This window comes from Coenobita brevimanus, chromosome 92 (assembly GCF_032717465.1).
Source record: "Coenobita brevimanus isolate Jiangsu-jjx chromosome 92, ASM3271746v2, whole genome shotgun sequence".
Taxonomy (NCBI): domain Eukaryota; kingdom Metazoa; phylum Arthropoda; class Malacostraca; order Decapoda; family Coenobitidae; genus Coenobita; species Coenobita brevimanus.
The window spans coordinates 7,239,503-7,252,249 of record NC_137045.1 but is presented as its reverse complement, the minus strand read 5'-3'; the positions used below and the strand labels follow the sequence as shown (position 1 = coordinate 7,252,249).

General features: G+C 40.3%; 1 protein-coding gene across 1 annotated transcript in view; it reads left to right on the top strand.

Moving 5' to 3' along the window:
• LOC145412223 (6-phosphofructo-2-kinase/fructose-2,6-bisphosphatase 1-like) overlaps positions 1-12,747 on the top strand; it is a 132,021-nt gene that overhangs the window by 1,554 nt on the left and 117,720 nt on the right. The window lies entirely within an intron of this gene.

The window sequence follows — 12,747 nt, the reverse complement described above, 5'->3', positions numbered from 1 at the left end:
CACACGTGACAGTGTCCCGCTTTTAGCTCCAGTAAATCGGGTCACTATCTTTTCCGGACCGCTGGTCTTTCTGTCCGTTTTGGTTAATGTATTGTACTTTACCACCGCAACAACCGTCCAAAGCTTTTCCAAAACCCCACCGCACCTTCCTTCGCCGTCATATTCTGTTTTAACGTTTAGTTAATGAAATTCCCTGAGACCTCTTCCCTAACTTTTCATATTCTGCGTTGCAGATACAAGCTGTCGATATTGAAGCATATAAATAGGAAACAAGAGAATGTTAATTTGTAATATGGAAAAAAAATTGTTAAGGAAGTTGCTAAGAAACATATGCCACTTAAAATATGGACCATTAACATAATCATCTAACAGTTCTTCGTAACTGATTACAATATGCATACCTTACTCAACAACCTTTCAATCCTAAATGTTAGGAAGGTATTTGCAAGGTTGTGATAGTGTTTTATGTATCGGTAGGTTGTAAAATTAGAAAGATTAGAAGCAGGGAGATGCTGTTCTTAAAGCAGATTAGAGGGTTGGAATAATGATTGTGCTGCAGAAGACATTGACAAATTGACCATTGGATTATGCCGCTTATTAAATCGGGCAAGAAAATAATGCGTTATCGTATTTCATCACTTTGACAGATTGAGCCCTGTGACGTAGATCCACAGTCGGTGAACGTGCATGATTTTTATTTTATATCCCTTCTCCCAAACACGACGTATTGTTTTACTGTTTATAAATAAGCTTGAGCTTATATGAACTTTTTGTATTTCGAAGTCCATTGGCTGTTAAGGGAAGTGGGGATGTGAAGGATGTACTTGATTGAAAACGTTTGTTTGTTTTTTCAGCGTAAATATCCCCGACTGATTAAAATCGTCTGTTGGTAACCAGAAAAAAAGACGTTGTCATGCCAGCGTTTAACTACCGCTTTAAACCAGTGTAGTGTGACTAATTTATGTAGCCTACGGTACCAGTAACTAAATTTAGACCAGACTGAGTTGACAAGTTTACGATAACTAACCCCACCTAATATTAACTTCGTCCTCTCCTTTTTTTTTATGATAAAAAAAAAATATATGCTTAACCAGTGCACGAGTCATTGAAGGAGATAACCGAATTTTTGACAGGTCCCAATCTTCTCCCAAGATTTTATATATAAGTCCCTGGTTTTATTGCTGGATGAAGAGGAACAATGAGGACTAAATTGTCTGACATATCACGAGAGGCATTGTGAATGTCACTTATTAAGCAGCTGTTTTAGCAAGTCTGCAGTAGGATCTCTGTGCTGTGGAGGATACAGCCAGATCAACAAATAGGCCTATATTGGCAATTAACTATTTAGTAATTGCGTATGTATAATATACTGCAGTATCGTAAACTGTGCTATTTAGAGAAATATTACAACAGTTCCAGATCCAGGTTACATTAGGCTTGCTATATTCCACACGATGTATTACCGTACGGTACTGATTTTTTTTTTTCTGGCCTATCAACCATTGGGGCCGAAGCCCCTGGTCATTAAGGCCGGATATATATATATATGTATATATATATATATATATATATATATATGTATATACATTTAAACATATATATATATATATATAATATATATATATATATATATATATATATATATACATACATACATACAAACACACTTCCATGCATACATACAACACTCATGCAAACGTACATATATATATATATATATATATATATATATTAATTTTATTTTTTTGTATTTTTATTTTTATAAATTTTTTCTTGGTTTTATATTTTTTATACCTTATATTATAAAGAAAAACTAATCTAAAGACCCTAAAACTAATCTCCTAACAGACAAATCGCTAACCTATACTAAATCCTACAGAGACAAATAGCTAGACCTACACTAATGGTAAAAATATCTCGACTAACAGAACACCATCGACTGCAGATATGTAATGCCTTTCTACTTGACATACCTGCACTCATCACCTGGTGACTGTCAGTCGAGGCACAACCTAATGTAGGGGACATCAATATATGAAAGGGAACCAAACGAGTCAGGAACATTTCCATATAGGCCTACGTCAGCTGTCGGCCCTAATTAGAATAACGGTACTGATAGTATAGCTTAAAGATGATACGTACTGTTACTGAGTATATATGTGTAAATAATAATTAGTAATGTGGTATGAAAGTGGAAGGTGGGGGCGCTCACCATCCTTTCATGCGATGTAGTGTTACTCGGGTGACTGCCCTTTCCTCTTCCTTCCTTCGTCTTCTGTCTCCATCATTCTTGCCTCTTCCTTCTGTCTGCGGGTGACTGTACACTGAATGTCAAGCCAAATGGTTTCTTGTACACCAGGAAACCATTTACTACGCTGGTTGGTAACCATTTAACCAAACTATGGCGCCTGGTGGTTTAGTGGGTAATTAAGGCTCTCCAACCGGATTGAGCCTGTGTAGGTTTATATCTAAGGGGTGGTTGAGGTTTATTGCTCACGTAATGCCACTCACGGTTGAGTGAGGCTGGTCACTCAAATGTCGGGACCAACTTGCCTAGCCCCCGGCTCCTACGGTCTTGCTGGGGCAACACTGGATTAGATGATGGATGAATCCATGAATGAAAAAATGGAATGAAAGTGATGAAAGTTTACTTTGGTAAGATGACATGCTTTTTATGTTCTTGCAGTCACAAAACGATATTATTCAGTGTAGGAGAGTTTTCGAACTGGAGGGTTTAGATGTAACCGGTAACCCTTATTTGCGCATTTACTACTATATAGAGATCATAGGTACGGTTAGTATATCGTTTGGTGGTGGGCTGATTAACAAGGAAGGTATATATAGCACTGGACTCTAGTGCTATTAAAAGATATCCAAGAATTTATTGAGAAGAAGAGGGGACTTAGCTTTCTGATATACCGGCATCAAAGATAGTTTATTGTAGATTATAGTGTTTTATTATTATAACTTATAGGGCCGCATTATTCTATCTATCTATCTATTGCCAGACTCCTCAATCCCGTTTGGGGTGGCCACAAACAAATCGCCTCCAAGTCGCTCTGTCCCCCGCCATTTCACTGCCCTTCTCCCAACTCACACCCCCCTCTCTCATATACCTCTCCACCCCATCCCTCCATCTCATCCTCGGCCTCCCCCTCCCTCTTCCCCCCTCCACCTCACTCACATACACTCTCTTCGTCAGTCTTTCACCCTCCATCCTCTCCACATGGCCAAACCACCTCAGTGTGTTCCTCATAACGCTTCCTATCACATCCACATCAACACCACAACGCTTCTTTATATCCTCATTCGTCAGCCTGTCTCTCCATGTGACTCCACAAGCTCCTCTTAAATAACTCATTTCCACTGCTTTCACTCTTGACTTGTGTCCTTCTAACAACGTCCAAGCTTCACTTCCGTACGTTAGAGTTGGTATCACAATACTGTCATGTAGTAACTTTTTCACTTCCATGCTCACTTCCCTGTTTCTTATCACTGCTTTCAAAGAACCAGCAACCTTTCTTCCCTGCTGTACCCTTTCAAGCACTTCACCCTCCAAACCTCCATCCTTACTCATCACACTACCCAAGTAAAAGTACTCACATTTTCCAATTCCTCACCATCCAACCTCGCTGTACATTCACTGACTTCACCTCTCTCAAAGACCATCACTTTACTCTTCCCTACATTCACCTTTAGATTCCGTTTCTTACACACTCTCCCAAACTCATCCACCAAGCCTTAAGAATAAACCGCTAAGAAAGGGGGTGGTACGAAATCTCCAAATCCATTTAACCCCTCGAATCCTATGACATTTTGTTTTATTCTTGCTACTTCCTAACGATTTTATTCAGGTTTGGAGAGATTGTTCAAACTGGAGGGGTTGGATATAGCGTTAAATTAACCCTTCGCTTCGATAAATCCATCCTCAGTTGAATGGAGTCGTCTAGAGTGAGCATGAATAAAATAAAAGTACGCCAGCAGAATGAAGTGGTTAAAATACGACCCACAGCGAAGGACGCGGAGAGGATGAAGGAAGAAGGAAGTTTTTTATTTATTTATTTATTTATTTATTTATTTTTACTGGCCTTAACGCACTGTTGTAATCTACTCCAACACACTCGACCCCTGGACGGGTCAAGCTCGATGCATTTGATTCCGCAAGGTTAGATAAGCACAACCTGCATCCTCGCTCCACCCTGATGATTTTATGTAACTTCTAAGGCATATGTCGCGTCTTCCGAAAAGTTGTTTATTATGCATTTTACACGTTGTTATTATCGTGTGTGCTGTTAATGTCTTTTCTTCATCGAAATGAACTGCGCAAGTTAGATAACGTACATGAAAAACGTTGACCTACCACTTGGAGAAACACCGTACGGAACGGTACTGGTGTTATCGTCAGTGTGGCTGCATGCCTTCCATAGCCATTTATTTTGGATATTGCATATTATCTCGCATGTTGTTTATATGTTCTTTATCGACATGAATAGCATAAACGATGTAACCTACTGGAAAATATTACCGGCAACGCGCCAAATGCAGAATTAAATTGGTAGTGTTGAAAAGCCTAAGCCATTGAGAATACGGCCCATGGTCACAATCGCTATTGGTAAGAGTACGAGATGTGCTTGTATGTGCGCAGATCTGATTATGAGGAAAATATTAATTCTGATTTACAGAAAGCTGTTCCTTATAACTGGAGATGCCATAATTAACTTGCAGACAGAGTTGAATAAATGCGCTTTCAGCTTTATTTGTGTTTGCATATTTGTTCGCTATCAGTTTATCAAAACAAATCTGGAGGTGCTAACAATACTCGGCATAGTACCGGTACTACGAAACCGTAATTTTTAAGCTCTTTACCAGTACCCCATGACACATAAGTGTATAGGTATACGTAATCCATACCTTCTTCAGAAGTTAGTGGGAATTTTTAAAGAGGAAGACTTCTTATAGACGCTTTTAGCACTTCTGCACGCGCGTGGTCACATATACCAGATAAGCATTTCCTGTGAAAATATGTAGCACTTCGATCCCTTATTTTATCGGTTTGGCACTATAGCAATTCATTATTGAGATTTTTGTGCTTTGCTTGGATATACCATCAGTACTGTACCGTACATGTAGTAAGTACAAGGGCATTGACGGTTGTAGTACACGCAGGGGGTCTTGATAGTTAAAGACGGAGTTGCAGCTGTGAGATGTAGTAAAATAGAACGGTCAGTGCTCCTAACTTAAAAAGGTCAGACGAGGGCACACGAGGCAGCAGACACATGAGCGTGAAGGAATGCAGTATGGCCGTCTGCCGTCCTAACAATTCTTGATGTTGATTGGCATTCAGTCAGATTATTATTATTATTATTATTATTATTTATTTTTTTTTTTAATTCTTGCGAGCTTTAGACAATTTAGTTAAACTTTAGGATGGACTTTTCAAATTAGAAGAGTTAGATACACCCCTACTTGTTCCTTCTGTACCTCCATGTTCTGTACACCTGCGACTGAATAGGCCTAAACTCGGATGGTAGCAGGAACGAAATATATATATATATATATATATATATATATATATATATATATATATATATATCCTCTTGTTGAAGGGCATACCGTTTTTTTTTTATAGTAACACTCCTGAATCTCAAAAGATTTTTAAAAATTGCACGACAATATATGCATATCAGATATTAATTTTGAATATACCGGGGTAAGGGAAAGAATCCTGGGTAGCTACAGCTTGTCAAATGTCTGACTACCATTGTACTTTATCTTTGTGTTTAGATAATAGGCTAATTATGGTGACAAGTGGGGACCAGGTTTTGGAGCGAGTCTGTCCGTCAGTCACTTAATAAGGATTTTGAGAAACGAGATGTTCCACTCCAGTAGACTTCAGCAAGGCCCCATATTAAGGACCTGTGCTCTCTCATCTACTGTATGTAGCGCTTCTGTACTTGTTCTAGAATGATGTGTCGGTCCATAACTGTTTATTTTTTAGTAAACGCAGTTTCAGTATATGCGTGTAATTTTTTCCTTTGAACAATTCACGAATGAGAGACTGACTAGAAGGTGGAGTGTGAGACCAAGGATGAGGTGGAGGGATGGAGTAATGTGAGGGAGGGGTGTGTGAGTTGGAGGAAGGACAGCCAAATGGCGGAGGACAGAGCAACGTGAAAACTGTTTGTCTGTGGCCACCCCATACGAGATTAAGGCGTCTGGCTATAAATAATATGGATAGATCGATAGGTGGATAGACGGTACTCTGAAACCAAGACACGAAATTGTACGGTTTATGTGTACCGTTTACATCATTAACCCTTCCATCGTTACGCAGAGACTCATAATTTATAGCGTTTCCTTTTCCATCGCTAAGACCATTTATATCGTTACCCATTCCATCGTTACACCGAGACCCATAATTTACTACCCTCAACATCGTTGAACTAAGTCCCATAATACCGTATATATCGCTACCCTTTCCTTCGTTAACCCCCCCCCAAAAAAAAAAAAAAAAAAAAAAAATAGTATCCATATCATTACCCTTTCCATCATTGAACCAAGACCTTTTGCTAATTCTGAGGTTCATGGCAATATCCTAACATCGTTATGCAGACGGAACATTCTGGCTTCCGGTCGCTCACTTGAATTCCTCACATTCTTTTGTCCTGACAGACTTGCTCGGCTTGCTGTGACTCAACTGCCCCGCCTTCCTTGTGCCCTACGTTTCACTGGAGTTATTATTATCACTCATCTTAAATGTTGGGACCAACTTGCCTAGCCCCGGGCTCCTATGCTTCTCATGGGGCAATGTAGTATTGGATGATGGATGGATTATTATTATTATTATTATTATTATTATTTGTTGCAGTACCTGTTTGCATACTTCATTTTTTAATTCAGTTTAGTCAGAAGTTTTTTTTTTTTTTACCAGGTATTAGGATGATAATAATAATAATAATAATAATAATAATAATAATAATAATTATTATTATAGTCCTTTGAAGGTTACAGTACTACTCTGTATAAATCCCCGTTATCGGTATGTGTTGCGTACGGTATGGTAAGTCAGAATATAGCAAAGCTGTATTTTCATGATTGTCAGGATAAAGCAGCTAGTGCTGATTATGCATCGAGTAGCAGTATTGGTGATAAATAGTGGTCAGAGATCAAAATTATCCGTGTGCAAGTGGGAAGCTGTCACGTTTGCAACGGTTCAGATATTAGCCCTTTCTGTCCTAGGATGTTACGTGCAGCCATCAGGACGCCTTTCCTGCGTTAAGTAAAATAGTTGATAACAAATGTTTAGGTAATATTGATGACGTGCATTTCGCTTTCCTTTTCTGACTAAATACTCCAAAACGAAGAGACGTGGTACCCGGTATATTTACTTGCTCATAGATTATTATTATTATTACCGTATTATTATTGTTATTGTTGTTATTTGTGGTGTGTTGGGAAGGAAAGTGGCACACAAACCCAGGGTGTGAAGCAGAAACGGAAGTGTAGGCGAACTTTTATCCCTGTCTGAACATAACTTGTCTTCCGGGCACGTTACCTCCTCATGACGCTTTGCTTGGGGAATTCGGATTTTTTTTTTTTTTTCCTCAGTGGTTGTAAATTAGGCGAGGTGGTATCCGTAGTGTTTGTGGCAGTGGCGAGGGGGAACAGATACGTGTCCTGCACCCGATTGCAGTTTGTCAGTGCGTTCAATATCACATGTCCTGGTGCTGCTCTTCCTGGAACCTTGACGAGTACAATGCTCTCGATGGACGCAAACCAACAAGCTTGTTTGTTGACCGTATAACTATTGGTATGTGCGTCGTACCAGCACAACCGCCAGTAAAAAAGAAAAGAAAAAAAAAGAATGCAGTCGAATTAGTGTTATTTTCTTTTTTGTCGTAATTATGAATATTATTCCTGTTGTCAATTCATGCTGTTTGATTCATTCAGGCCCTTCATATCCATTCTTTTACGTTTCCCTACTCTTAATTTCAGTCATGTCCAATCCAATCAGAGGTCTATTTTATTAATTCAGGCATGGTTAGATCAGTTTTGGTCCATTAGCCTAAGGTGAGTCAAGACAATTCAGCTCCAGTTAGGTCCAATCAGGCAACCTAAGGTCTGTTCAGGCGCATCACACCAAGTCTATCCCAGTTAGATCAGTGGCGATTGGTGGGACAGGACTCGTTAAGTACAACCTATGAAGATGGGCGCTGTATGAGGGGCGGCGATGACGTTGGGCGAGAGGAAGTCAGATGTCTTAGAAGTTCGTTGTGGAGGGGTGAAGTGTAAAAAAAAAAAAAAAAAAAAAAAAGTAAAGTGGACAGTACAGACTGGGATGGTAGTGGGAGGGGGCAGGGTGGGAACAGTACACTTGGAGAAAAGGTGAATTGTAAGTTGGCTTATGTAGCTAGACGTAGCAGTGGTGGTTGGAATTTATCTACCTGAATAATAACAAGACATTAAAAAGCATGCTGTACTTAGTTTCCATTTACCTGGCGTCTCACGACGCGGGTAAGAACTAGTGCTTGTGTTAAATAGAATGTTGACCCCCATGGAAAACTGACCTGCCTAACAATACCAAACCTAGCCTAACTTCAGGACTGAAATATTTACATGAGTGGCCAGTTTTCCTTAAGGCGGATCAGTTTTTCGTAGGCATTAGAAAAGTGACCCGGGGGTCATCTTCCACGGGATCATTTTTTCTAAATGACACGGTACTGCAGTATATTGTAGTTAATAATAATAATGCTAGAAGCTTAAGGAATACTGGTACATAGTTGTGCTTATAACCGGTTAAGGATACACACACACACACACACACACACACACACACACATATATATATATATATATATATGTGAAGAGAGCGCTGGATGCGAGAGGGATGTCTGTTGAGCAAGGAAGAGTGGCTGTGCGTGACAGAAATAAATGGAGAGAAATTGTGAATGAATAAGTGATGACGCAGCCCTGAGGGGATATTCTCCCGCATTTGGTCTGATCAGCTAGTCAGGTCAGGTGCGGGTAAGGGGATGGGTCTGTTATGATGTGGCAGGGGTAAACCAGTTCTGCTGTCGGGCCCTGCTGCGGATGTCACTGATTGCATTGCCCAGTTGACCCTTGTGCGGTGTGGTGCGGTGAGGATCTGTCCGTTCTCCCCTTTGGGGCTAAGATGCGAATGAATGTGTTTGAATGGATGAGTAAATGGAGAGTGAGTCGTCCTGTCTCGGCTACCTCCCTTTCCTTGGGGGAAGCAGCCTAGGTATATAGATAGATATATAATATATATATATAATATATATAATATATATATAATATATATATATATATATACAATACACACACACAAACTGTTCAGCCTAGGTGTTTGCATAGTGGGAAGGAGGTAAAATGAATGCTGAAGGGCTCATTGACCTACATTCCCGCTTGCAAGAGGGTACAGAAATCAACTGCTACCATATACAGTACTGAGTCAAGGTTATCCAACATACCCCCTTCCCCTCTGGCCTCGTCCTCAGGCTTTCTGGCAGAAATACTATCATGTTTTCTTATCATCGCAAGTACCGGTGTCTGATGTTTTTCAGGTCATACTGACGCTCGAGAACGAAAGGCAATGGGGTGCTTTCAAAGCCAGCAAAGATAGAGGGCATTGTGGACTTCGGTTTAACACATTCCCGCGCTGTATAATTCTTTGTTAAAGGTCTCCACTGTTGTGTGAAACTGTGTATCACAGTAATGTCACATACTATAATATAAATAATACAAATAGAAAACGTAATTATAACGTTGCGTGAATTGTTTTTTTTTATCATGTACGGAAGTGAAATATTCATTTAGGACAACCCCACCATTTCATTGGTCCTGTATTATTACATTTCTGCTACATATACCGTAGCGGAAATGAGGTTCTTAATATATAGTTGGCTCAGACTGCAAATTAATCATAGTGGGTATCTTGACTCATTCAGTCTCTATGTTGGCTTAATGTTGGATAAATACTGGTATTCAACATTTTGCCCACTCAAGTAACGCATGCGCAGCACAGGACAGTAGACAATATCGAGAATGATGACAAAATAACTGATTTTTTATTTCCACGGACACGTGACAGGTTATTAACCATTGGAATATATGGAATGGTTATAGGGTAACGGTATCACTGGAGCAACGAGATACATACCGGTACAGGAAAGGAGCACTTACAATACAGATGATTGATCCCGTCTACGATGGCTTCCATATTTTAATCATGTGACTACCAAGCGATTTTACCCAGCCAGGGAGAGATTTTCATTTTATCACATCAGTTAATGACGTGTCGGCCTAGCAAAATAAAATCGTCTGGAGGCAGCTAGTACTAGAAAATAATACATCTGATTTGAAGGGGTTAATACTGACGAAACTGGATGACAAAGATGAAGTGGATCGTACCGTGTAATTTACCAGTGCCCCCTACCCTCTTCTATGCTTGTGCATGACTTGTGTCCTGGGGATATGGAGGGGGGAACATTGTGTGTTGGGGTATGGGGGGGGGGAGTAGTGCGTTGTGGGGGTATGGAGGGGGGAGTAGTTCGTTCTGGGGTTATGGACTTAGTGTAGTGCCTTGCTGGGTATGGAGGGGGAGGGAGTAGTGCGTTGTGGGATATGGAAGTGGGAGTGCTTTTTTGGGGTATGAGGGAGAGGCAGTAGTACCTAGTGAGGTATGGAGGGAGGGGGAGTAGTGCCTAGTCGGGGTATGGAGGGGCAGGAAGAGCAGAGTTGCCTTCGTACCATCCGTACCCTTTCCCGTGCCACACTTGGCCATGAGTTGTTTTTATACGGTAGTTTTTTTTTTTTTTTTTTTTTTTATGAGGGTGGCACTCTGATTACGTGGGTTTTTGTAAACTAAATTAGATCGTCCGCCATATGTTGAACTAAAATACCTAGTTCGTTTTTCTCAGCGAAAACGCCATCCATAGCAGCTTTTAATATTTTTGGTGTTTTAGGGTTCTTGCGAACACAGTAAAATCGTCTGTCGACAGCCAAAATAAGCTACAGTGTATTGGTAGGTAATTTCACCCAAAGGGTTGTGTTCTAGTGTTTGGCATAGTTACCAGACACTTTAACCAATGTAAGAGTGATTATATCGAGAACAAAAACTTATTCTTCATAGTACTGAGTTGTTAAAGATTTTAGACTTGGGTAACGTCATATGCATTGAGGTTCATTATGAGTAATTCCCAAGGCAGAGGCATAATTAGATGATGTTACCCCTTGATGTCGCGTGTACGTGATATCGTCTGGGGGTAGCGGAATAGAAATGACCGTAACTCCTTCGCGATATATTTCTCTGCTTGGGAGAGATTGTTCGAACTGGACTGGTTAGATATGGCCTTCATTAACCTGTTCACTTCAAGAGATTTCTTTTGAGCTGAATGAAAGTGTCTGAAGTTGCGAAAATTAGACTACCACGTCGTCATGACGGAGTTAAAAATCTCTTACTTACCGGTATATGATTTACTAACACTTCGTGATACTTTCCTTGAATTTTATCGCTGGCAGAAGGGAGAAAATTAAGAAAACATCGGCCGGAGTTGAATTGAGATTCACTGCTAGTCGAAATAAATGACATACAATATAGCTGAGTATCCGTGATATGCCGAGGACCCTTTCTTAGTAGCTACATGTAAAATACTGCATATAATGAAATACTGCGGTCGCAGAGGATCGGTTTATGTACTTGTAAAGCTAGAGAAAAAAATATCGCTTTAAGGTGGAGGCGCATTGATGCCTGAGGGTGGAACAGTGGGAAGCAGGTGTGGGTCAATGTGTGGCAGGTGTTGGTGATGCCCTGACGGGATTAAGTTGAGAATTAAAGCTAGACCAATAACGTTTTATCGTAAGTTTGAGATTGACAGGGGGTTGCTTCTCAGTAACTTTACATATTGTCAAAATAAAGGATAGGGGATGGCTAATGAGGGATCAAGTCTTGAGCCACAGTGGGTTAAGCAAGTAAATACAGCATAGGTCCGTAATGCAGGATTACAGTTTATAGAGGATAGCTTTTGATAGTTGTGTATATTACGGAACTGCAGAAAAAAAATCGAGTTAGTGAGACTAAGTAAATACAGCATGACTGATTTATAGATGATTGCTTTTCATCAGGTGTATTGTCAGAGCGGAAAACGAGGATTAGGGTGAAGATATGTTGATACCTGGGGTAGATCAGAGGCCGTATGAAAACCCGAGCATCAAGTGTGGGTGAGATGTGGGCGACTATAGCAGGTGTTGTGGTGGGGGTTGGGTAGCTGTTGCCAGGCGGGTCCTCACTTTTCACCTCTTCGGCGCCTCTTTTCACAGTTACCTATCGCAGCTGCTGCTCCTTATACCGGGAGTGCGCAGCCCCGGGTTACTGCATTAGCGGCAATATGATGAATAAGATATACATATGTCTGCCGGTATTATAGGAATGTATATAAATGTAGAAAGACCACCCAGACGGGCATTTACGGAATATAGCGTTGACCAGTAAATGTGAGAAAGCATTGTATTAAAGATTTCGTGGAGTGGTAACATTATAGCCTGCCATATAACCTAAAGGCTACTGCTACTAAGGTTATGCGTTTAAGGCGTTTTTCTAATGTATCTTTAATTAAAGATTCATACCGGTACCCTATTTACTGGTATTTTCTTCCTTCATTTTGGCTTTAGCCAGAAGTCTTGAAGTGTACCTTAATACCGTAACCTCAGTCACCTTCAATGTTGAAT